The 17164-nt window shown below is 46.4% G+C and overlaps 1 pseudogene; it reads left to right on the top strand.

Annotated features, from left to right (window-relative positions):
* LOC148140088 (uncharacterized) overlaps positions 1–12927 on the top strand; it is a 71063-nt pseudogene extending 58136 nt beyond the window's left edge.
* The last annotated feature ends 4237 nt before the right edge of the window (positions 12928–17164 follow it).

The raw sequence follows: 17164 nt of genomic DNA, 5'->3' as shown, positions 1-17164 counted from the left end.
CCTGAACAACTGGGAACAACTGGGAGAATGGAATGGAGTCTTTAGAGGAAGCAGGGTGTGAGGATGTACAGTCCAGGTAACACTGAGAGTCAGTGGGTTTATAATGGATATTGGTGGCCTGTCTATTCCCAGAAATGGAAACAGAAATATGGAGGAAAGGAATGGAGGAGTAAGAGATGGACCAGGTGAAGGTAAGAGAGTGTGCAAGTTGGAATTGATAAATTTTCCTAATTCCAGACAAGAGAGGGAGGCAACATTAATGTTATCATTGATGTATTGGAGAAAGGGTTGTGGATGGGAGCCACACTAAGATTGAAACAAAAGTGTTACATTACCCCACAAAATGACAGGCAAAACTGGAGCCTATGAAGATATCCATGGTCATCCCTCTGACCTGAAGAAAATGAGAGGAGTTAAAAGAAATGTTGTTCAGGATGAGGATGAGCTCAGCCAGGTGAAGGAGAGTGGAGCTTGGTGGAGACATTTCAGGCCTTTGATCCAGGAAGCAGCGGAGACCCATGAGACCATCCTGGTGGGGGATGAAGGTGAGGAAGCATTGCGCATTCATGGTCAAGAGGAGGTAGCTGGAGCCTGCAAACTGGGAATTTTGGAATTGGCCTAAAGCATCTGAGGGATCATGAATGTAAGTGGGCGGGACTGGACCATGGGAGAAAAGACTGAGTCAAGTAGGAAGCGATAGGTTATGTGGGGCAGGAGCTGGCAGAAACAATGGGTCTGCCTGGGCAGTCCAGTTTGTGAATTTTCAGAAGGGGTTAGAAGTAAGCTGTGTGCAGCTGGGGGACTATCAGCAGGGAGGCATTGGGGGGCTGGAGATCATCAGATGAAATGAGGTCAGTGACCATGGTTGACACAATGGTCTGATGTTCCATTGTGGGTTCACGGTCTAGGGGGAGATAGGAGGAGATATCCGAGAGCTAGTGCTCAGCCTCTGCAATGTAGAGGCCAATCTTCCAGGCTACAACAGTCACACCCTGATCAGCAGGCTTCATAACAAAGTCAAGGTTGGATCTGAAAGCACTGCCTTCAAGCAGACAGCCCGCAAACTCCACACAGCTCACTTCTACTTCCTTCCCAAAATTCGCAACCAAACTCATTGATTCTGCCTGCTCCTGCCCCACAATACTCATCACTTCCTCCCTTGACTCAGTCTTTTCTTCCCCAGTCCAGTCCTGTCTACATATTTGTGATTCCTCAGACACTTTACGCCAGTTTCAGAATTTCCAGTTTGCAGTCTCCAGCTGTCCTATCTTTGCCATGGAGATGTAATCCGTTTACACCTCCACCCCCCCCACCAGGATGGTCTCACAGTTCTCCACTTCTTCCCAGAACAAAGGCCTAATCCATCCCTACCCTCCACCATCTTCCTCCGCTTGGCCGAGCTCGTCATCACCCTCTATAACTTCTCTTTTAACTCCCCTCATTTTCTTCAGTTCAGTGGGGAGACCATGAGTTGCATGGGTCCTAGATTTGCCTGTCTCTTTGTGGGGTAGATGGAACATTCTTTTTCCAGTCCTATTCTGGCCCCCCCCCATCACAATTCTTCCTCCAAAATATCATCAATGTTTGCTCTCTCTCTCTCTCTCTTTCTCTCTTGTCTTGAACTGCAAATGTTTTTCAATTTTGCTGCCACTTTCATCTTTTTCTCACTGTCACCCAGTCCATCTTTGACTTCTCCCTTCCTTGACATCTCTGCTTTCATTTCAAGGGATACAATGGCCACTAATATCCACTTTCAACCCACTGACTCTCACACTTACCTGGACGATACATCCTCACACCCTGCTTCCTGTGAAGGCGCCAATCCATTCTCCCAGTTCCGTCATCTCCATCATGTTTGTTCCAATGGTGCCAGCTTAAACAAGGGAGCCTTCCAAATGTCCATCCTCTTCCTCAACCAAGGATTCCCAAACACTATTGTTGACAGGGCCCTCAGCTGGGTCCAAACCATCTCCTGCATTTCAACCCTCACCCCATCTCTTCCCTCCTGCAACAGCGATAGGGTTCATCTTGTCCTTACCTATCATCCCAATAGCATCCACAACCAGAAGATCATCAGCCACCACATCAACCACCTCCAGCGTGATGCCACCAACAGACACCATACAGGTCCCTTCCCTTGTCGGCCTTCATCAGGGACTGTTCCCTTTGGGACACCATGGTTACTCCCAACCCATACCCAATGTAGTGCACTCTCCCAGAGTGGGGAGCCCACCTCCACCTGCCAGCGTCCAGCCTATTTTTTACAGCTACGAGGAGGTGAGCAACCAGCAGACCCAGAGATCTGACTCCCAGGCGACTGCCTGTAGGCTGCAAGTGGTTCAGAGGCAGTTTTGTCGTGTGGCGATCCAAGAGGAAGACAGCTATGGACAGGACAATGAGAATGAAGGAAACCTATTCTTCGGCGCCTTCTTCTCAGTGTTGCACCTTGTCCAGGGTTACCACATTATCCTTCAGCACTGGAAGAACAACCTGAACTGGGCACCCTGAAAGGGCACCACTTCCTCGACTAGCACTACATCTGGCGCAAGGATGGCATCGGCTACCTTAAGAGGCTGAGGCTTGTGCAAGAGGAATCCTTCACCCTCGCCAATCAGAGCAAGTTGGTGCCTTCAGCGAAGGGAGTGGTGAAGCAGAGGAAGGGGTATTGTCATGCCCAGACTCACAGCATATCCAATCAGACACACCAGAAGCTCCTGCAGGCCTGAGCTGAGGTAATGGAAACCCTCGCGTATCATATCTAATGGAACCAATCCATCTGAAAATCCGGTGGTGGACAAACACTATCAACTTGTTCCCACAGTCTCCCAAAACGCCCCACATGGGACATTTTACTAAGCCCTCCTGAAGCTCTTTGCAGCACAAAGACTGGTGGAAGGTTGAAATTGTTGTGTCAAGGACAATTAATGTTAATTCAGAGACGGAATAGATATTAACTAGCCAGTGGTGGAAAGGTATGAGTGGTAAAGATGGGGATATAGGTGACAGACAGGCTATGGTCTCATTGAATGGCAATGGAAGGAGCTCAAAGGCCTCCTCGTATTCATAATGTATTGGATGTAGGAGCAATTTTGACGTGAGCCATCCTTCATGTCAATGCTGGCCAATGCTGGCTTTACATTTATCCCTGAGCCCCATTGAAATCACCGGAGCTTACTGTCAGGTGGAGCATAAACTACAAACTAGCGTTTTCTCCAATCCAATGAGATTCCTGCCTGGACCAAATGCAGTAAATTAACCCCAATCCCAACCCCCACCCCACTGCACCAGGGAGGGTCGTGGCCTGATCCTTAGGGGGTCAGCCTATTTCAGTTGGGCAAGGTATTTGGACTGATTGGCCAAAATGTCTCAACATGTTAGTTGAGGGAACGAGAACACGGGAACAGGTCACAAAGTTCCTGACTGCTACCCAGTGAGCTGCAGGAACACAGCAGAAAGGAGGAGTAGATTATTCAGCCAATCACAGCTCTGCCATTCACAGCTGATCTTGGTATTTCAATACTCCATGGTTCCACCCATTTGAATTGAATTGAATTGAATTTGAATTGTCTTGAAATTAATTTAATTTATTGTCATGTGTACCGAGGCACAGTGAAAAGCTTTGTCTTGCGAGCAATACAGGCAGATCACATAGTTAACTAACATTGATTAGCAAATATGAAGTAAACAGTTGCAAAAATAAAAGCACAGGTACAGGTGAATTTGAAAGGTTTGTGAGTTCATTCAGTATTCTAACAACAGTAGGATAGAAACCATTTCAAACCCAGTTGGTGCATGTGTTCAGCCTTTTGTACCTTCTCCCCAATGGTAGGGGTTGTAGAAAAGCATTGCCAAGGTGAGATGGATCTTTGAGAATGCTGGTGGCCTTTTCTTGACAATGGGCCTTGTAGATGCATTCTATAGATAGGATGTTGGTCATTGTGATTGTCCGGGCGAGTTCACCACTCTCTGTAACCGTCTCCGATATTGAATGGTACAGTTACTACACCAGGCAGTGACACATCCAGACAGATTGCTCTCGATACTACACCTATAAAAGTTGGTAAGGATATTTGCCATCATGCCAAATTTTCTCAGCTGCTTGAAGAAGAAGAAACGTTGTTGGGCCGTTGTAACCAGTGTATCCACATGATGAATCCAAGCAAGCTTATTGTTGATGACCACTCCCAAGAGTTTGACACTCCCCAATCGTTCCACTTCTGTGCTGTTAATGTGTATGGTGGGGAGCGATGGGGGGAACATGAGTACCATCCCGCCAAAAATCAGTAATGATTTCCTTGGTTTTGCCGGCATTGAGAGCTAGGTTGTTCTCAGTGCACCATTTGTCAAGGTCTTCCAGCTCCAGTTTGTAGTCTGTTTTGTCACCATCTGAGATTTGACTAATTATGGTGGTGTCATCAGCGAACTTGTAAATGGCATTAGCATGGTATTTGGCGACGCAGTCATGGGTATACAGTGAGTACATAGGGGGCTGAGTACGCACCCCTGGGTGGCTCTAGTTCTGCGCATTAGTGAGGATGAAATATCGTCCCCAGTCTTCACTAATTGTGGCCTGTGGGTCAAGAAACTGAGGATCCACTTTCAGTGACTGGGGCTTAGTTCAAGACCACTAAGAAAAAGTGAGGACTGCAGATGCTGGAGATGAGAGCTGAAAATGTGTTGCTGGAAAAGCGCAGCAGGTCAGGCAGCATCCAAGGAGCAAGAGAATCGATGTTTCGGGCATGAGCACTTCTTCAGGAATGAGGAAAGTGTGCCAAGCAGGCTAAGATAAAAGGTAGGGAGGAGGGACTTGGGTTAGGGGCGTTGGTAATGCGATCGGTGGAAGGAGGTTAAGATGAGGGTGATAGGCCAGAGTGGGGGTGGGGGCGAGAGGTCAGGAAGAAGATTGCAGGTTAGGAAGGTGGTGCTGAGTTCGAGGGTTGGGACTGAGACAAGGTGGGGGGAGGGGAAATGAGGAAACTGGAGAAATCTGAGTTCATCCCTTGTGGTTGGAGGGTTCCTAGGCGGAAGATGAGGCGCTCTTCCTCCAGCCGTCGTGTTGCTTTGGTTTGGCGATGGAAGAATCCAAGGACCTGCATGTCCTTGATCGAGTGGGAGGGGGAGTTGAAGTGTTGAGCCACGGGGTGGTTGGGCTGGTTTGTCCACGTGTCCCAGAGGTGTTCTCTGAAACGTTCCGCAAGTAGGCGGCCTGTCTCCCCAATATAGAGGAGGCCACATCGGGTGCAGCGGATGCAGTAAATGATGTGTGGGGAGGTGCAGGTGAATTTGTGGTGGTTTGTAGAGGGAGGAAGACAGCTTCTTCAAGGAATGCATCCTTGCAAGAGGATTTGCAGTAGGTTATTTGTAGAGGGAGGAAGAGAGCTTCTTCAAGATGACAAGTCCCTGGGATCTGATCAGATTTATCCCAGAACTTCATGGGAAGCTGGTCCCATTGCTGAGATTTTTGTATCATCAATAGCCAAGAGTGAGGTGTGAGAAAACTGGGACATTATTAATGTTGTGTCATTATTTAAGAAAGTCTGTAAGCAAACGCCAGGTGACTGGTGAGCCTGACATCACTGGTAGGTAAGTTATTGCAAGGGATTCTGTGGGACAGGATTTATATCCATTTGGAAAGGCAAGGACTGATTAGGGATAGTCATCATTTGTGAGTGAGATACTTTAACTCACTGATTAGATTACATTAGATTACATTACAGTGTGGAAACAGGCCCTTCGGCCCAACAAGTCCACACCGACCCGCCGAAGCGAAACCCACCCATACCCCTACATTTACCCCTTACCTAACACTATGGGCAATTTAGTACGGCCAATTCACCTGACCCTGCACATCTTTGGACTGTGGGAGGAAACCGGAGCACCCGGAGGAAACCCACACAGACACAGGGAGAACATATGATTGATATTGTTGAAGAGGTGACAAAAAAGATTGTCCTCATGCTCTGTCTCTCCCCTCACTCTCATACTCCCTTCCCCATCTATCCCACAATGCACATTCCTGTCAGTTCCGATTACTGTCACTTTTACCCACAGCATTATGCTCCCTTCCACCTCATTCTCCCTTTACCCCACACTCCAATAGTTTCTCTCCCCTCCACCTGACACTGCTATTACATTGATGTTCCCTCCATATCACTTCCCAGCTCTATATCCCCATTGTTCCAAATCTTTAATAATCTCATATTCTTCCCTCCCACTCTACAACATCCACCCTCCTCATATTTTTTCTCAGTTTCCCTGGTCCATCCTCACATCAATACAATTAACCACAAAATAAAATAAAGAACTGTGAGTGCTGGCAATCTGAAACCAAAACAGAATCTACTAGAAAAAGTCAGTAGCTCTGGCAGCAACTATGGATGGAAAACAGAGTTAATGTTTCTGGTCCAGTGACCCTCTTACAGAACTAGACAGCAGCTAGGAAAAGGTGGTATATATGCTGAAGACAGGATGTATTGGTGGGAGTGCAGGGGTGGAGTTTGTTAAGAAATAAAAAGTCGGTGGAGACAGAGCCAAGAAGGAGAGAACGATAGTTGGCAGACAAAGGGATGGATAATGGTGAGCCAGGGAGTCTAGAAAAGCTGATTGTGGTGACTCTAAGGAGATGTAATAGGTCTGGTTGTACTGAATGCAGCTCATGTCATGACAGGGCCTGGGGAGTCCGTGTGGGTAAAGGACATGGAAGAAGGTGTTCAGCCTCTAACATTATTGAACTCAAAACTGATTCCTGAATACTGGAGGGTCCCCAAATGGGAAATGAGATACTGTTCTTCCAGCTCAAGGCTCAGCAGAAATTGGAAGAACAGCACCTCATTTTTCACTTCATTGAGGCCACATAGAGTCATAGGGAATCATAAAGACATGTTACACAGAAACAGATCCGTTGGCATATCTCATCCATGCCAACCAGATATATTTAACTAATCGAGTCCCATTTGCCAGCACATTGCCCATATCCCTCTCAACACTTCCTGTTCGTTTACCCATCCTAATGTTGTAATTCGACTAGCCTCCACCATTCCCTCTGACAGCTCATTCTTACACATACCAAACTTTGCATGAAAAGGTAGCCCCTGAGGTCCCTTTTAAATTTTTCCTTCATCACAGGAAACCACTGACGTGAAGTAATCATTTAGCGTCTCACCCATCTTCTGTACTTACACACACAGGCATCTCACCCAAAACATATGCCCTCTAGTTCTGGACTCCCCTACCCCAGGGAAAAGATCTTAATTATTTACCCAATCCATGCCCCTCATGATTTTATAATCCTCTGTAAGGTTAACCCTCAGCCTCCAATTCTCCAGAGAAAACAGCACCAGCCTGTTCAGCCTCTCCCTATGGTTCAAATTTTCCAACCCTGGCAACATCCTTGTAAATCTTTTCTGAACACTTTCACGTTTCAAGTTTCACAACATATTTCCAAAAGGAGGGAGACCAGAATTGCAGACAATATTCAAAAAGTGGCTGAATCAATGTCCTGTACAACTGCAGCATGACCTCCCAACTCCTAAACTCAATGCTCTGACCAATAAAGGAAAGCATACCAAATGCCTGCTTCACTATCCTATCGACATGTTTCTGAAATATGCTTCCTTCTCTCTCTTAAGCAAAACATCAATTTTTCTAGTCATTTAGCACCTACCAATCTTGCCTTTCACCCGACCGGGAACATACTGTCTCTAAACTCTTGTTATTCCCATTTTTGACAGCTTCCCATTTTTTAGCCGTCCCTTTACATGCAAATATTAACTTGCCCAATACAATCAAACTGGCCTTCCTCCAATTTAGAACTTCAACTTTTAGAGTCGGTCTATCCTTTACCATCTCTATTTTATATCTAATAGAATTATGGTCACTGGCTCCAAAGTGCTCCCCCACAGATACTTCAGTCACTTACTCTGCTTTATTTCGCAAGAGCAGGTCAAATTTTGCACCTTCTCGAGTAGGTTAGGCAGCATCCGAGGAGCAGGAGAATTGACATTTTGGGCGTTAGCCCTCATTCCTGATGAAAGGGTTATGTCTGAAATGTCAATTCTCCTGCTGCTCGGATGCTGCCTGGCCTGCTGTGCTTTCTGATCTCCAGCATCTGCAGTCCTCGCTTTCTCCTAGTTGATTTCGACCCTACTGCGAAGCATGTTCCAAGGATGCCTACCTTGAAGAAGTTTTCCTCCTGTCTCTCCAAAGATCTCTGTGAGTCTGTCTCTCACTGCACCCTCAGGTCATCTCCTCTGCCATGAAGCATATCAGCCACACCTCATTCCTGATGAAGGGCTTATGCCCGAAACGTCGATTCTCCTACTCCTCGGATGCTACCTGACCTGCAGTGCTTTTGCAGCATCACACTGTCAACTCTGATCTCTAGCATCTGCAGTCCTCACCTTCTCTCGGAGGTACTTCCACATAATGAATTCGAAAATCTTCTTGTACACGTTTGACAAATTCCTCTCCATCTAAATCCTTAACACTATGGCAATCCCAGCTTTTTTTTTGGAAAGTTAATATCTCCTCCCATAACCACCCTATTATGGTTCCAGATAAGTGAGATCTCCTTCCAAATTTGTTTCTCAATTTCCTGCTGACGACTTGTGGGTCTATAACACAATCGCAATAAGGTGATCATTCCTTTCTTATTTCTCAGTTCCACCCAAATAGCTTCCCTGGTTGTATTCCCAAGAACTTCCTCCCTAATCTTGGCCATTATGTTATCTTTTTATCAAAAATGTCACTCCCCCTCCTTTCTTGCCCCATATTTGATCCTTCCAATAGCATTTGTATCCTGGAAAATTAAGCTGCCAGTCCTGTACATCTCTGTAATTGCAATGATATCCCACTCCCATGTTCTTAACCATGTCCCAAGTTCATCTACCATCCCTGTTAGGCCTCTTGCATTCAAGTAAATGCAGTTTAAGGTATCAGTCCTAACGCGTTTTCTGTTTTGTTCCTGCCTGCCCTGACTCTTTGACTTGCTCATTTGACCAACTGCGCCAATCTCAGATCAAACTCTTACCTCACTATCTTCCTGGTTCCCATCCACACCTTTCTGGTTTAAATGCTACCTAGCAAATCTCCCAGCCAGGATATTAGGCCCCTTCCAATTCTCGTGCAATCTGTCCTAATACAGATCACTTCTACACTAGAAGAGATGACAATGATACAAAAATGTGAACCCTTCGCCCTTGCACCAGCTCCTCAGCCACGCATTCATCTGTTCTATCCTCCTATTCCTACCCTCACTTGTTCGTTTGACCAGATATAATTACCCTTCTGAACCTCCCTTTTAAATTCCTTCATAACTTTCTATATTTTCTCTTCAGATTCTCATCCATTCCCCTCCCTGTGTTGTTAGTTCCAATTTTACAATGACCTCCTGCTGATCCCTTTCCCCTGTGAGAACATTCTACACCGTCTCTGAGATATCCTTGATCCTGGCACCAGGGAGGCATCACACTATTCTAATTTCTCACTGTCAGCCACAGAAACACTGGCCTCTACCTCTGACTAGAGAAGCCTCTATCACAATCGATTGCCTGGAACCTGATACATCCCTCATTACATGAGACCCGGTATCGATACCAGAAATTTGGCTGTTTGTGCTACATTACCCTGAGAGTCCATCACCCCTCACATTTTCCAAAACAGCACGCTTGTTTGAGATGGGGAGAGCCACAGAAGACTCCTGCACTACCTGCCTCCCCGTGCCACCTTTCCAGGAGGTAATCCATCTACCTGACTTTATCTGCAGTCTTTTTCCCTTCCAACAACTGCCCCTCACCCCTATCTCACATTCACCCTCCCCTTCCACTCCACTCCTCCATAATCACTCTGCCAATTCCCCCACCCCTTACTCTCCCCTCCCTTTTAACCTTGCTTCCTCACACACCCCTTCCCTTTCAGTCTCACCTCCAACTCTCTCCTCCTCTCCAGCTCATCCTCAAATTCACTCACCTCCACAACATTCCACAGACATCAACTTCCGAGACCTGACTCTCTCCTTCCTTTTAAACGCCCAATCTACCCTCCCCCATCTTTACTCTCTACTCCCCCTCACAGACTCCACCTCATCCTCCAATTCACTCACCTCCAGAATTCCCACAAGCCCTTATTTTGTTCCCCTCTAGTTTCCACATACAGATTAATTCCCCGTACTCTTAACATTCCTGCCCTCTTATATACCCTGCCAGTCCCCGCCACTCACTCTCCTCTCACTCAACTCTCCCATGGTCAAAAGGAACGTGTATTTCTCTCCTCCAGCTCAGCTGTTCCTTTCTGCTCACTCTTATCTCCCTTCCTGTCTTCCCCTCACTCACCGCATCTCCAGCCCTCAACCCTCCCACTCACTCTCCCAGTCTCCCAAACCTTAAATGTCCATTTATTTTGAAGACCTCCTGTCCTCACCCTCCCATTCTATACTGTCACTCACTCTCCCTTACCCCATCCCAAATAGTCCATACCCTCACAAAACACCCACACCCTCTCCCACACCTTTGTTCAGCTTCCACTCATTCCCTCCTCTATCACTTCCCCCTCTTCACTCTCCCATTCCGTGCACTGAGATTACAAACCTCCCCTCATTTCCTCCCATTAGAAGAAGGGGGAATTATGGGGATGGCAAGTGTAAGGTTGTGGCAAGGGGGAGTGCCCTGGGGAGGGTAAACTGAAGCAGAAGGTGAGGGGAGAGCGAGGGCAGAGAGTGTGGCTCCTTCATTAAATCCTCTCTTACAAATAAAACCTCACTCTACCCCTCCCTTAGTATCCCACCTCCCTTGCTGCCCATCACCCCTGCCTCTCTCACTGTCCCCATTCGCACCCACTCACATTACCTCACTCTCCCCTTCCTCTTACAATCATCCACCTTCCACTTACTGTCCCCTCCAGCTCTAATCTCCCTTTCCCCTCACCCTCATGCTCCTTTTATTTTGTTATCACACTCCTCCCTGTGCTCACTTCCTCGTTGTTCTCCCTTCCTGATTACTCTGCCTGCCTCTCATTCTCCCTTTCCTTTCACTCTCCCTTCCCCGTTCCATCACCCTCATTCTCTAACTCACTCTCCCCTCCTAATTTGTGACTTTCTCCTGGACCTAGCCATCTCCCCTTCCAGTCCATGACCATCCCTCTCTCTCAGTCTCTTCTCTCCCTCATGCTGCCTTCTCCCACTCTGTCCATATCATTCACTCTCACTAATCCCCTCACTCTCCCCTACCTCTCCTGTACCCCTCACTCTGCCCATTGCTCTCCCCTCCCCCTCCTGGCCCCCACCATCTGACACTCCCCTATGCTGTCCCACACCCCCTTGCTCTCCCCTCACTCTCACTCTCCTTCCCCACCCCTAGTGCTTCTTCTTCCTCCACTTCTGCCACACTCTCTGCCCCTTGCTTTCCCCTCACCCTCTGCTTCAGTTTACCCTGTGCCACTACCATCACACTTCCCATCCCTACAATTCCCCCTTCTTCTTCCCACTCCTCCTGGCTCTCCAGATGATGCTGCACTCCCCAACCTGCTCTCTCCCTCCCCGGTCCTTGGTTGACCCCTTCTCATCGCTCTCACCTGAGCATTCAACCCTCCCAGTGCTCACCCCCTTCTGAGCTCCCCCTCATTCTCCACACTCCTCACTCTCTCTATCGCCCCTTCACTCTCCACTCTCTCCCACCTCTCTTCATTCTCCACCCTCTATCCCACATCTCCTCACTCCCCCCCTCCCTCCTGTGATAGTATTAAGGTTAAGGTTAGGGTTCTGTTCTTCATTTCACCACTTATTTCCCTCTAAATGAACCCTCTCACTTCCCCTCCCTCACTCCTCCTTTCCCATCCCTCCACCTTACCCACCTTTCCTTCTCACTCCTCCACTCACTGCACTCTCCCTCACTCACTCCCCTTTCCCTGATCCTCCCGTCCTTAAAACTCCCCTTTTCCAGATTCTCTTTATCTCCCCTCCATTTTTATCCCCCCTCAATCGCTCAACCCCTCACTACCTGCTCCCCACACTTTCTCTGACCTCTCTTTCCCTCTCTCTGACGGTGTTATTTGATCTCTCCCCCAGCTCCAGCCTCTCTGACTCTGGATCCGAACAGAGCGCATCCCCGGCTCATCCTGTCTGAGGACCGGACCAGTGTGAGACTCGGAGACACAGAGCAGCCGCTCCCTGACTCCCCGGAGAGATTTGATTCCTGGGCCTGTGTCTTGAGGTCAGAGGGATTCACATCAGGGAGACATTACTGGGAGGTGGAGGTGGGGGACAAGACCCGGTGGATTCTGGGAGTGGCCCGAGAGTCTGTGATGAGGAAAGGGGGGATCACCCCGAGCCCAGAGTCCGGATTCTGGATTGTGGGGCTGTTACCCGGATGTGGTTATTTTGCCGCCACCTCCCCCTCACGGACCCCCCTCTCCCTGAGTGTGAATCCCCGGAAGATCGGGGTTTTCCTGGACCATGAGGGGGACAGGTGTCATTTTACAATGCGGACACCATGTCCCATCTCCACACTTTCACCCACACTTTCACTGAGAGGATCTTTCCCATCTTCAGTCCGGGAGGGAATGACGGCGGGAAAAACCCCGCCCCGCTGACAATCTGCGGGATTAAAGGGCACTGACAGATCCATCCCATAATTTCACCCCGTCCCCCTGTCTCCTGCCAGCTGTAAACTGATGGGGGTCGGTGTCAGTCTGGGGGAAAGAAGGAGGGGGAGAGAAGAAACAAATAGAAGCTCAATTGTAGAGAGGGACTGACTGGGTAGAGTGAGCTGTGAGCTGCAGGAACCCGGGGACCTTCCTGTCTGTAATGTTGCTCCACAGGCGGGAGGTGGCGCTACATGACGGTGTTGGAGATGAATCAGTCAGTGGGTCTCAGACTGGGCTCAGGGGAGTCTTTCCAGGAGGGACACCAAATCCTTTCACTGCAGGGTCAGTGGAGTCTTTCCAGGGGGACTGGCAATCAAAATAAATATGTCAGACTGATCTTCAGCATCTCACCATGCTGCAGTAAAGAATATCTCACACGTGATTTAATAGGTTCATTTCGAAGCACTAGCTTTCGAAGCGCTGTTTCTTCATCAGGTGCTGGAAATGTGTTGCTGGAAAAGCGCAGCAGGTCAGGCAGCATCCAGGGAACAGGAGAATCGACGTTTCGGGCATAAGCTCTTTTCAACCTTCTTCATCAGGTGGTCGAATAAGCAGCGCTCCGAAAGCTAGTGCTTCCAAATAATCCTGTTGGACTATAACGTGATGTTGTGCGATTTTTAACTTTGTCCACCCCAGTCCAACACTGGTTCCTCCAAATCATGATTTAATAGCACTGAGAAACTGGACTTGCTTTGTTTGGATCTCGATAATGCCCAGAATTTGACTTCTCTGTCAGAAAATTGGAAGGAAGGAAATTCCTATGTCTATGGGAGCTTGCTTTACATTAGGTGGAAAATTGGTTTGAGGGTATTTATGGTGTGAGACTGCCATCAATACTGATTTGAAAACCTCTCAGATTTGAAAGTATTTTGTGAACTGTTCATGATCAGATAATATTTAACCATTTTTAAAAATTGTTCTGCTGGTGCACACTGGAATGTCGGTGAAGTCACAGCTATCATTTAACCTTGATTTATTGCTCTCTCATAATGATCCACAGTGAACTAATCCTTTCTCACCCCAATGAAAATTCCAATTTTATAAAAATTATTATTATAACACTGTATGCATGGATACAATTTAGATTGTATCAATATTTATGTACTTGTAATTTGCACCTCACATTCCAATGTCATCTGGATTATTTTAAAAATTCTTGTTTTGAGTCAAGAGAGTATTAGGTACTTGGGGGACGTGATGCCACATTTACTCTGGAACTTCAGTCATTGCCACCTAAGGTTGGGACATTAGGTGGGCAGTGGGAACATTCATCTGTTTTAGACCTTCAGGTGGTAAATATGCGTGAATAGAGTATTCAGCTGGTCCAAGTCATGTTCCTTTACACCTGCTGGCCTGCAATATTGTTTTTACAGTCAAGAATTCAAATTTAGTTAGGTACGAGAAGTTTGTAATGTTGTTAAGTTGTAATATTGTAAATGTTTCAGTTTCTTTTTTAAAAAGTGTCAACATAAATCCAGCAGCAACATGACAGTGAGATTAACCTTTGGTGGGAAATTTCAACAATAAGCTTCAACATAGTTAAACAAATCTGGATAATTGCGGAAAGCCTATGTGAGTTTTTTAATGAGCAAGTCACACTTAACTGAAGTGTTTGAGCTTTCTAATGAAGACACAGTTTGGACTCAAATGGAATTTGATTCTGGAAATGAGAAGGCTTTTGAGAAATTGTTACATGAAATAATTAAAAGTAAAATTTAAGCCCATGGAATGAAATGACAATGGCAATATAAAAATAAAATTGGTAGTGAGTGAATATTTTTGAGATGAGGTGAGTTTTACTGATCTTTTCCGTATAGGTCTGTTCCAGGAACACTGAAACTCAGCAGGTCTGGCAGCATCTACACAGAGAAAGCAGAGTCAACATCTCAGGCCCAGTGATGCTTCGCCAGTTTCTCCACCAATTTCTGTTTGTTTCAGATTTCCAAATAGCAAGGGATACTTGGTAAATTCTCTAAGTAAAACTCTGAGATCACAATACCCACATACTAGACACAGTGCAAACATCGTAGCCAGGTGCTAAGGACATTAGCATAATATATAAAAAAAGTCTTGTTATCTTAAAGGGCCAAATAAGATTAGACAAATATGTTTAATACTAAAGGTTATTGTAACTTTGTTCCTATGAAGTTAGGACTATTTTGTATTAGTACTGGCTTGTGTTTATATTGATTTGATGGCTGGGCCAATTCATTCACAACACTCTGGTCAGAGTCATCTAAATTGTTTTAAGGAGAGACCAAGGCAACATTTGGCTTCCCTATTGAAGGGCTCCAAAAGGAAGTGATTGTCAGGTCCTTCAAAGTTGAACCCACTAGTCTGGTATCCTCAGCCTAGGTATACTTCAGAGGGTAAGTACACCACGTGAAGGCCAGGATTCAAGTGAGCAGCTGAGGATACAGGCTCATCAGCCAAACATAAAGAATACTGAAAGGCCTGGACACAGTAGTTGTTGGAAAGATATTTCCATTGGTAGGAGAGACTAGGACCCGACGGCACAGCCCTGGAGTAAATGAAGACCTTTTAGAATGGAGGTAAGGAGAGACTTTTTCAGCCAGTGAATGGTGAATTTATGGAATTCATTGCCACAGAAGGCTGTGGAGGCCAGGTCATCGAGTATATTTAAGACTGACATAGATAGGTTCTTCAGTGTCAAGGGGATCAAGTGTTATGGGGAGAATGGGGTAGAGAAACTTATCTGCCATGAATGAATTGTAGAGTTGACTTGTTGGGCTGAATGGCCTAATTTCTGCTCTATGTCTACAGCCAGAGCGAGCAAATCACGTGCTGGAAAAGGGTAGTGGCATTATAGAGGGACTGTGAGGGAGTCAGCCTAGAATGGAACAGATTAACACCAGGGTGGGACAGATAGAGAGAGAAGACAGAGATTTGCAAGGAGCGAGTTTGCCTTGCTCTATTTTTCTTACATCAGCTGAACGTCAAAGAAGCCTCAGAATTCCCTCTTTCCCTTGTGTTAGGAGGATTTATTTTACAGTGGATGATGGGAATATGGAATTCGTTGCCACATTGAGGAGACAATGTGGAGCATACACCGAATTTCAAGCACCGACTATTTCAAGAACTTTGGAATTGAGGGTAAGTTACTGATCTGGCTGGGAAATTTTCTGAGCGACAGGAGACAGAGAGTGGGGAGAATGTGCAGATATCCTTTGTCTGTATATTCATTTCCCTTCTCCTGGTGCCAATTCCTGCAAAGGCCCCTGTCTGTCTGTCTTGGAGATAATGAGGACAACAAGTCAGAGTCGATACGGTACACGGCTACCACCTGCTAACACTGCAGCAGGGGAAAGAATCTGCAAAAAAGACAGAAGTGAGAAAAGTGGATGATGGTTAACTGTCACAATGGGCTGATTGGTCTCCTTTCTTAGGCCAGGCAGCTTTTGCGGAGAGAGTCAGAGTAACACTTTAGATCACCAACTGTATTTTCACTTTAAATCCATTTCAAAGAAAATAATTGAAGTATCAGAATAGTGAAGTTGCACTGTGACTTTTTCATAAATTTTCTGGATGGTTTGGTGAATATCTGCTGGAAACTCTATGATGACGAGAGACTGAGAAGACATGGTATATAACATTTACAGTTTAGAGAACAGAAAAAATAAACTTACTGAAACATTTGTAATTCCGAATGTGCTTCACAGGATAAATACTGGGAGGATATTTTCTCTGTCTGGAGTGTTTGGGAATAGTGAGTTTGGTCTGTCAAGCTGGAGAATTTAAGCCAGAAAGTGAGAGAGGAGGAAGTGAAGTGTGAGGATCACCAGGATAACCTGAAGCTGTTCTCTGAAATTGAGAAGATGGGTCATGTTGAGAATGAACGTTTCCAGTATTTGAGCTATAAGGAGAGGCTGAACAGGCTGGGACTATTTTTCCTGGAGCATCGGAGGCTGAGGGGTGAGCTTATAGAGGTTTACAAAATTATGAGGGGCATGGATAGGGTAAATAGACAAAGTCTTTTCCCTGGGGTTGGGGAGTCCAGAACTAGAGGGCATAGATTTAGGGTGAGAGGGGAAAGATATAAAAGAGACCTAAGGGACAACTTTTTCTCACAGAGGGTGGTACGTGTATGGAATAAGCTGCCAGAGGGAGTGGTGGAGGCTGGTACAATTGCAACATTTAAGAGGCATTTGGATGGGTATATGAATAGGAAGGGTTTGGAGGGATATGGGCCGGGTGCGGACAGGTGGGACTAGATTGGGTTGGGATATCTGGTCTCATGGACAGGTTGGACCGAAGGGTCTGTTTCCATGCTGTACATCTCTACGACTCTATGACTCTCTGTGCCGTTTCTTGCAAACTCTGAGTTAACTTTGAGTTTCTCTCTCCACAGATGGTACGAGACCTGTTGAGATTCTCCAGCAATTTCCGATTTTGTTTCAGATAGCAGATTCAGAGTTTCCTGCTGATTAGTGAAGCTATTGAGATTCACAAGGGCAATAAACTAGAGACATGCTTGATCTAGTCATCCCCCACTAGAGGTAATTCAGGT

This window comes from Chiloscyllium plagiosum, unplaced genomic scaffold, assembly GCF_037043375.1.
Source record: "Chiloscyllium plagiosum isolate Xiang-an unplaced genomic scaffold, Cpla_swu_hap1 HiC_scaffold_35, whole genome shotgun sequence".
Lineage (NCBI taxonomy): Eukaryota > Metazoa > Chordata > Chondrichthyes > Orectolobiformes > Hemiscylliidae > Chiloscyllium > Chiloscyllium plagiosum.
The sequence above is the reverse complement of the archived record's forward strand: the minus strand, read 5'-3'. Positions and strand labels throughout refer to the sequence as shown.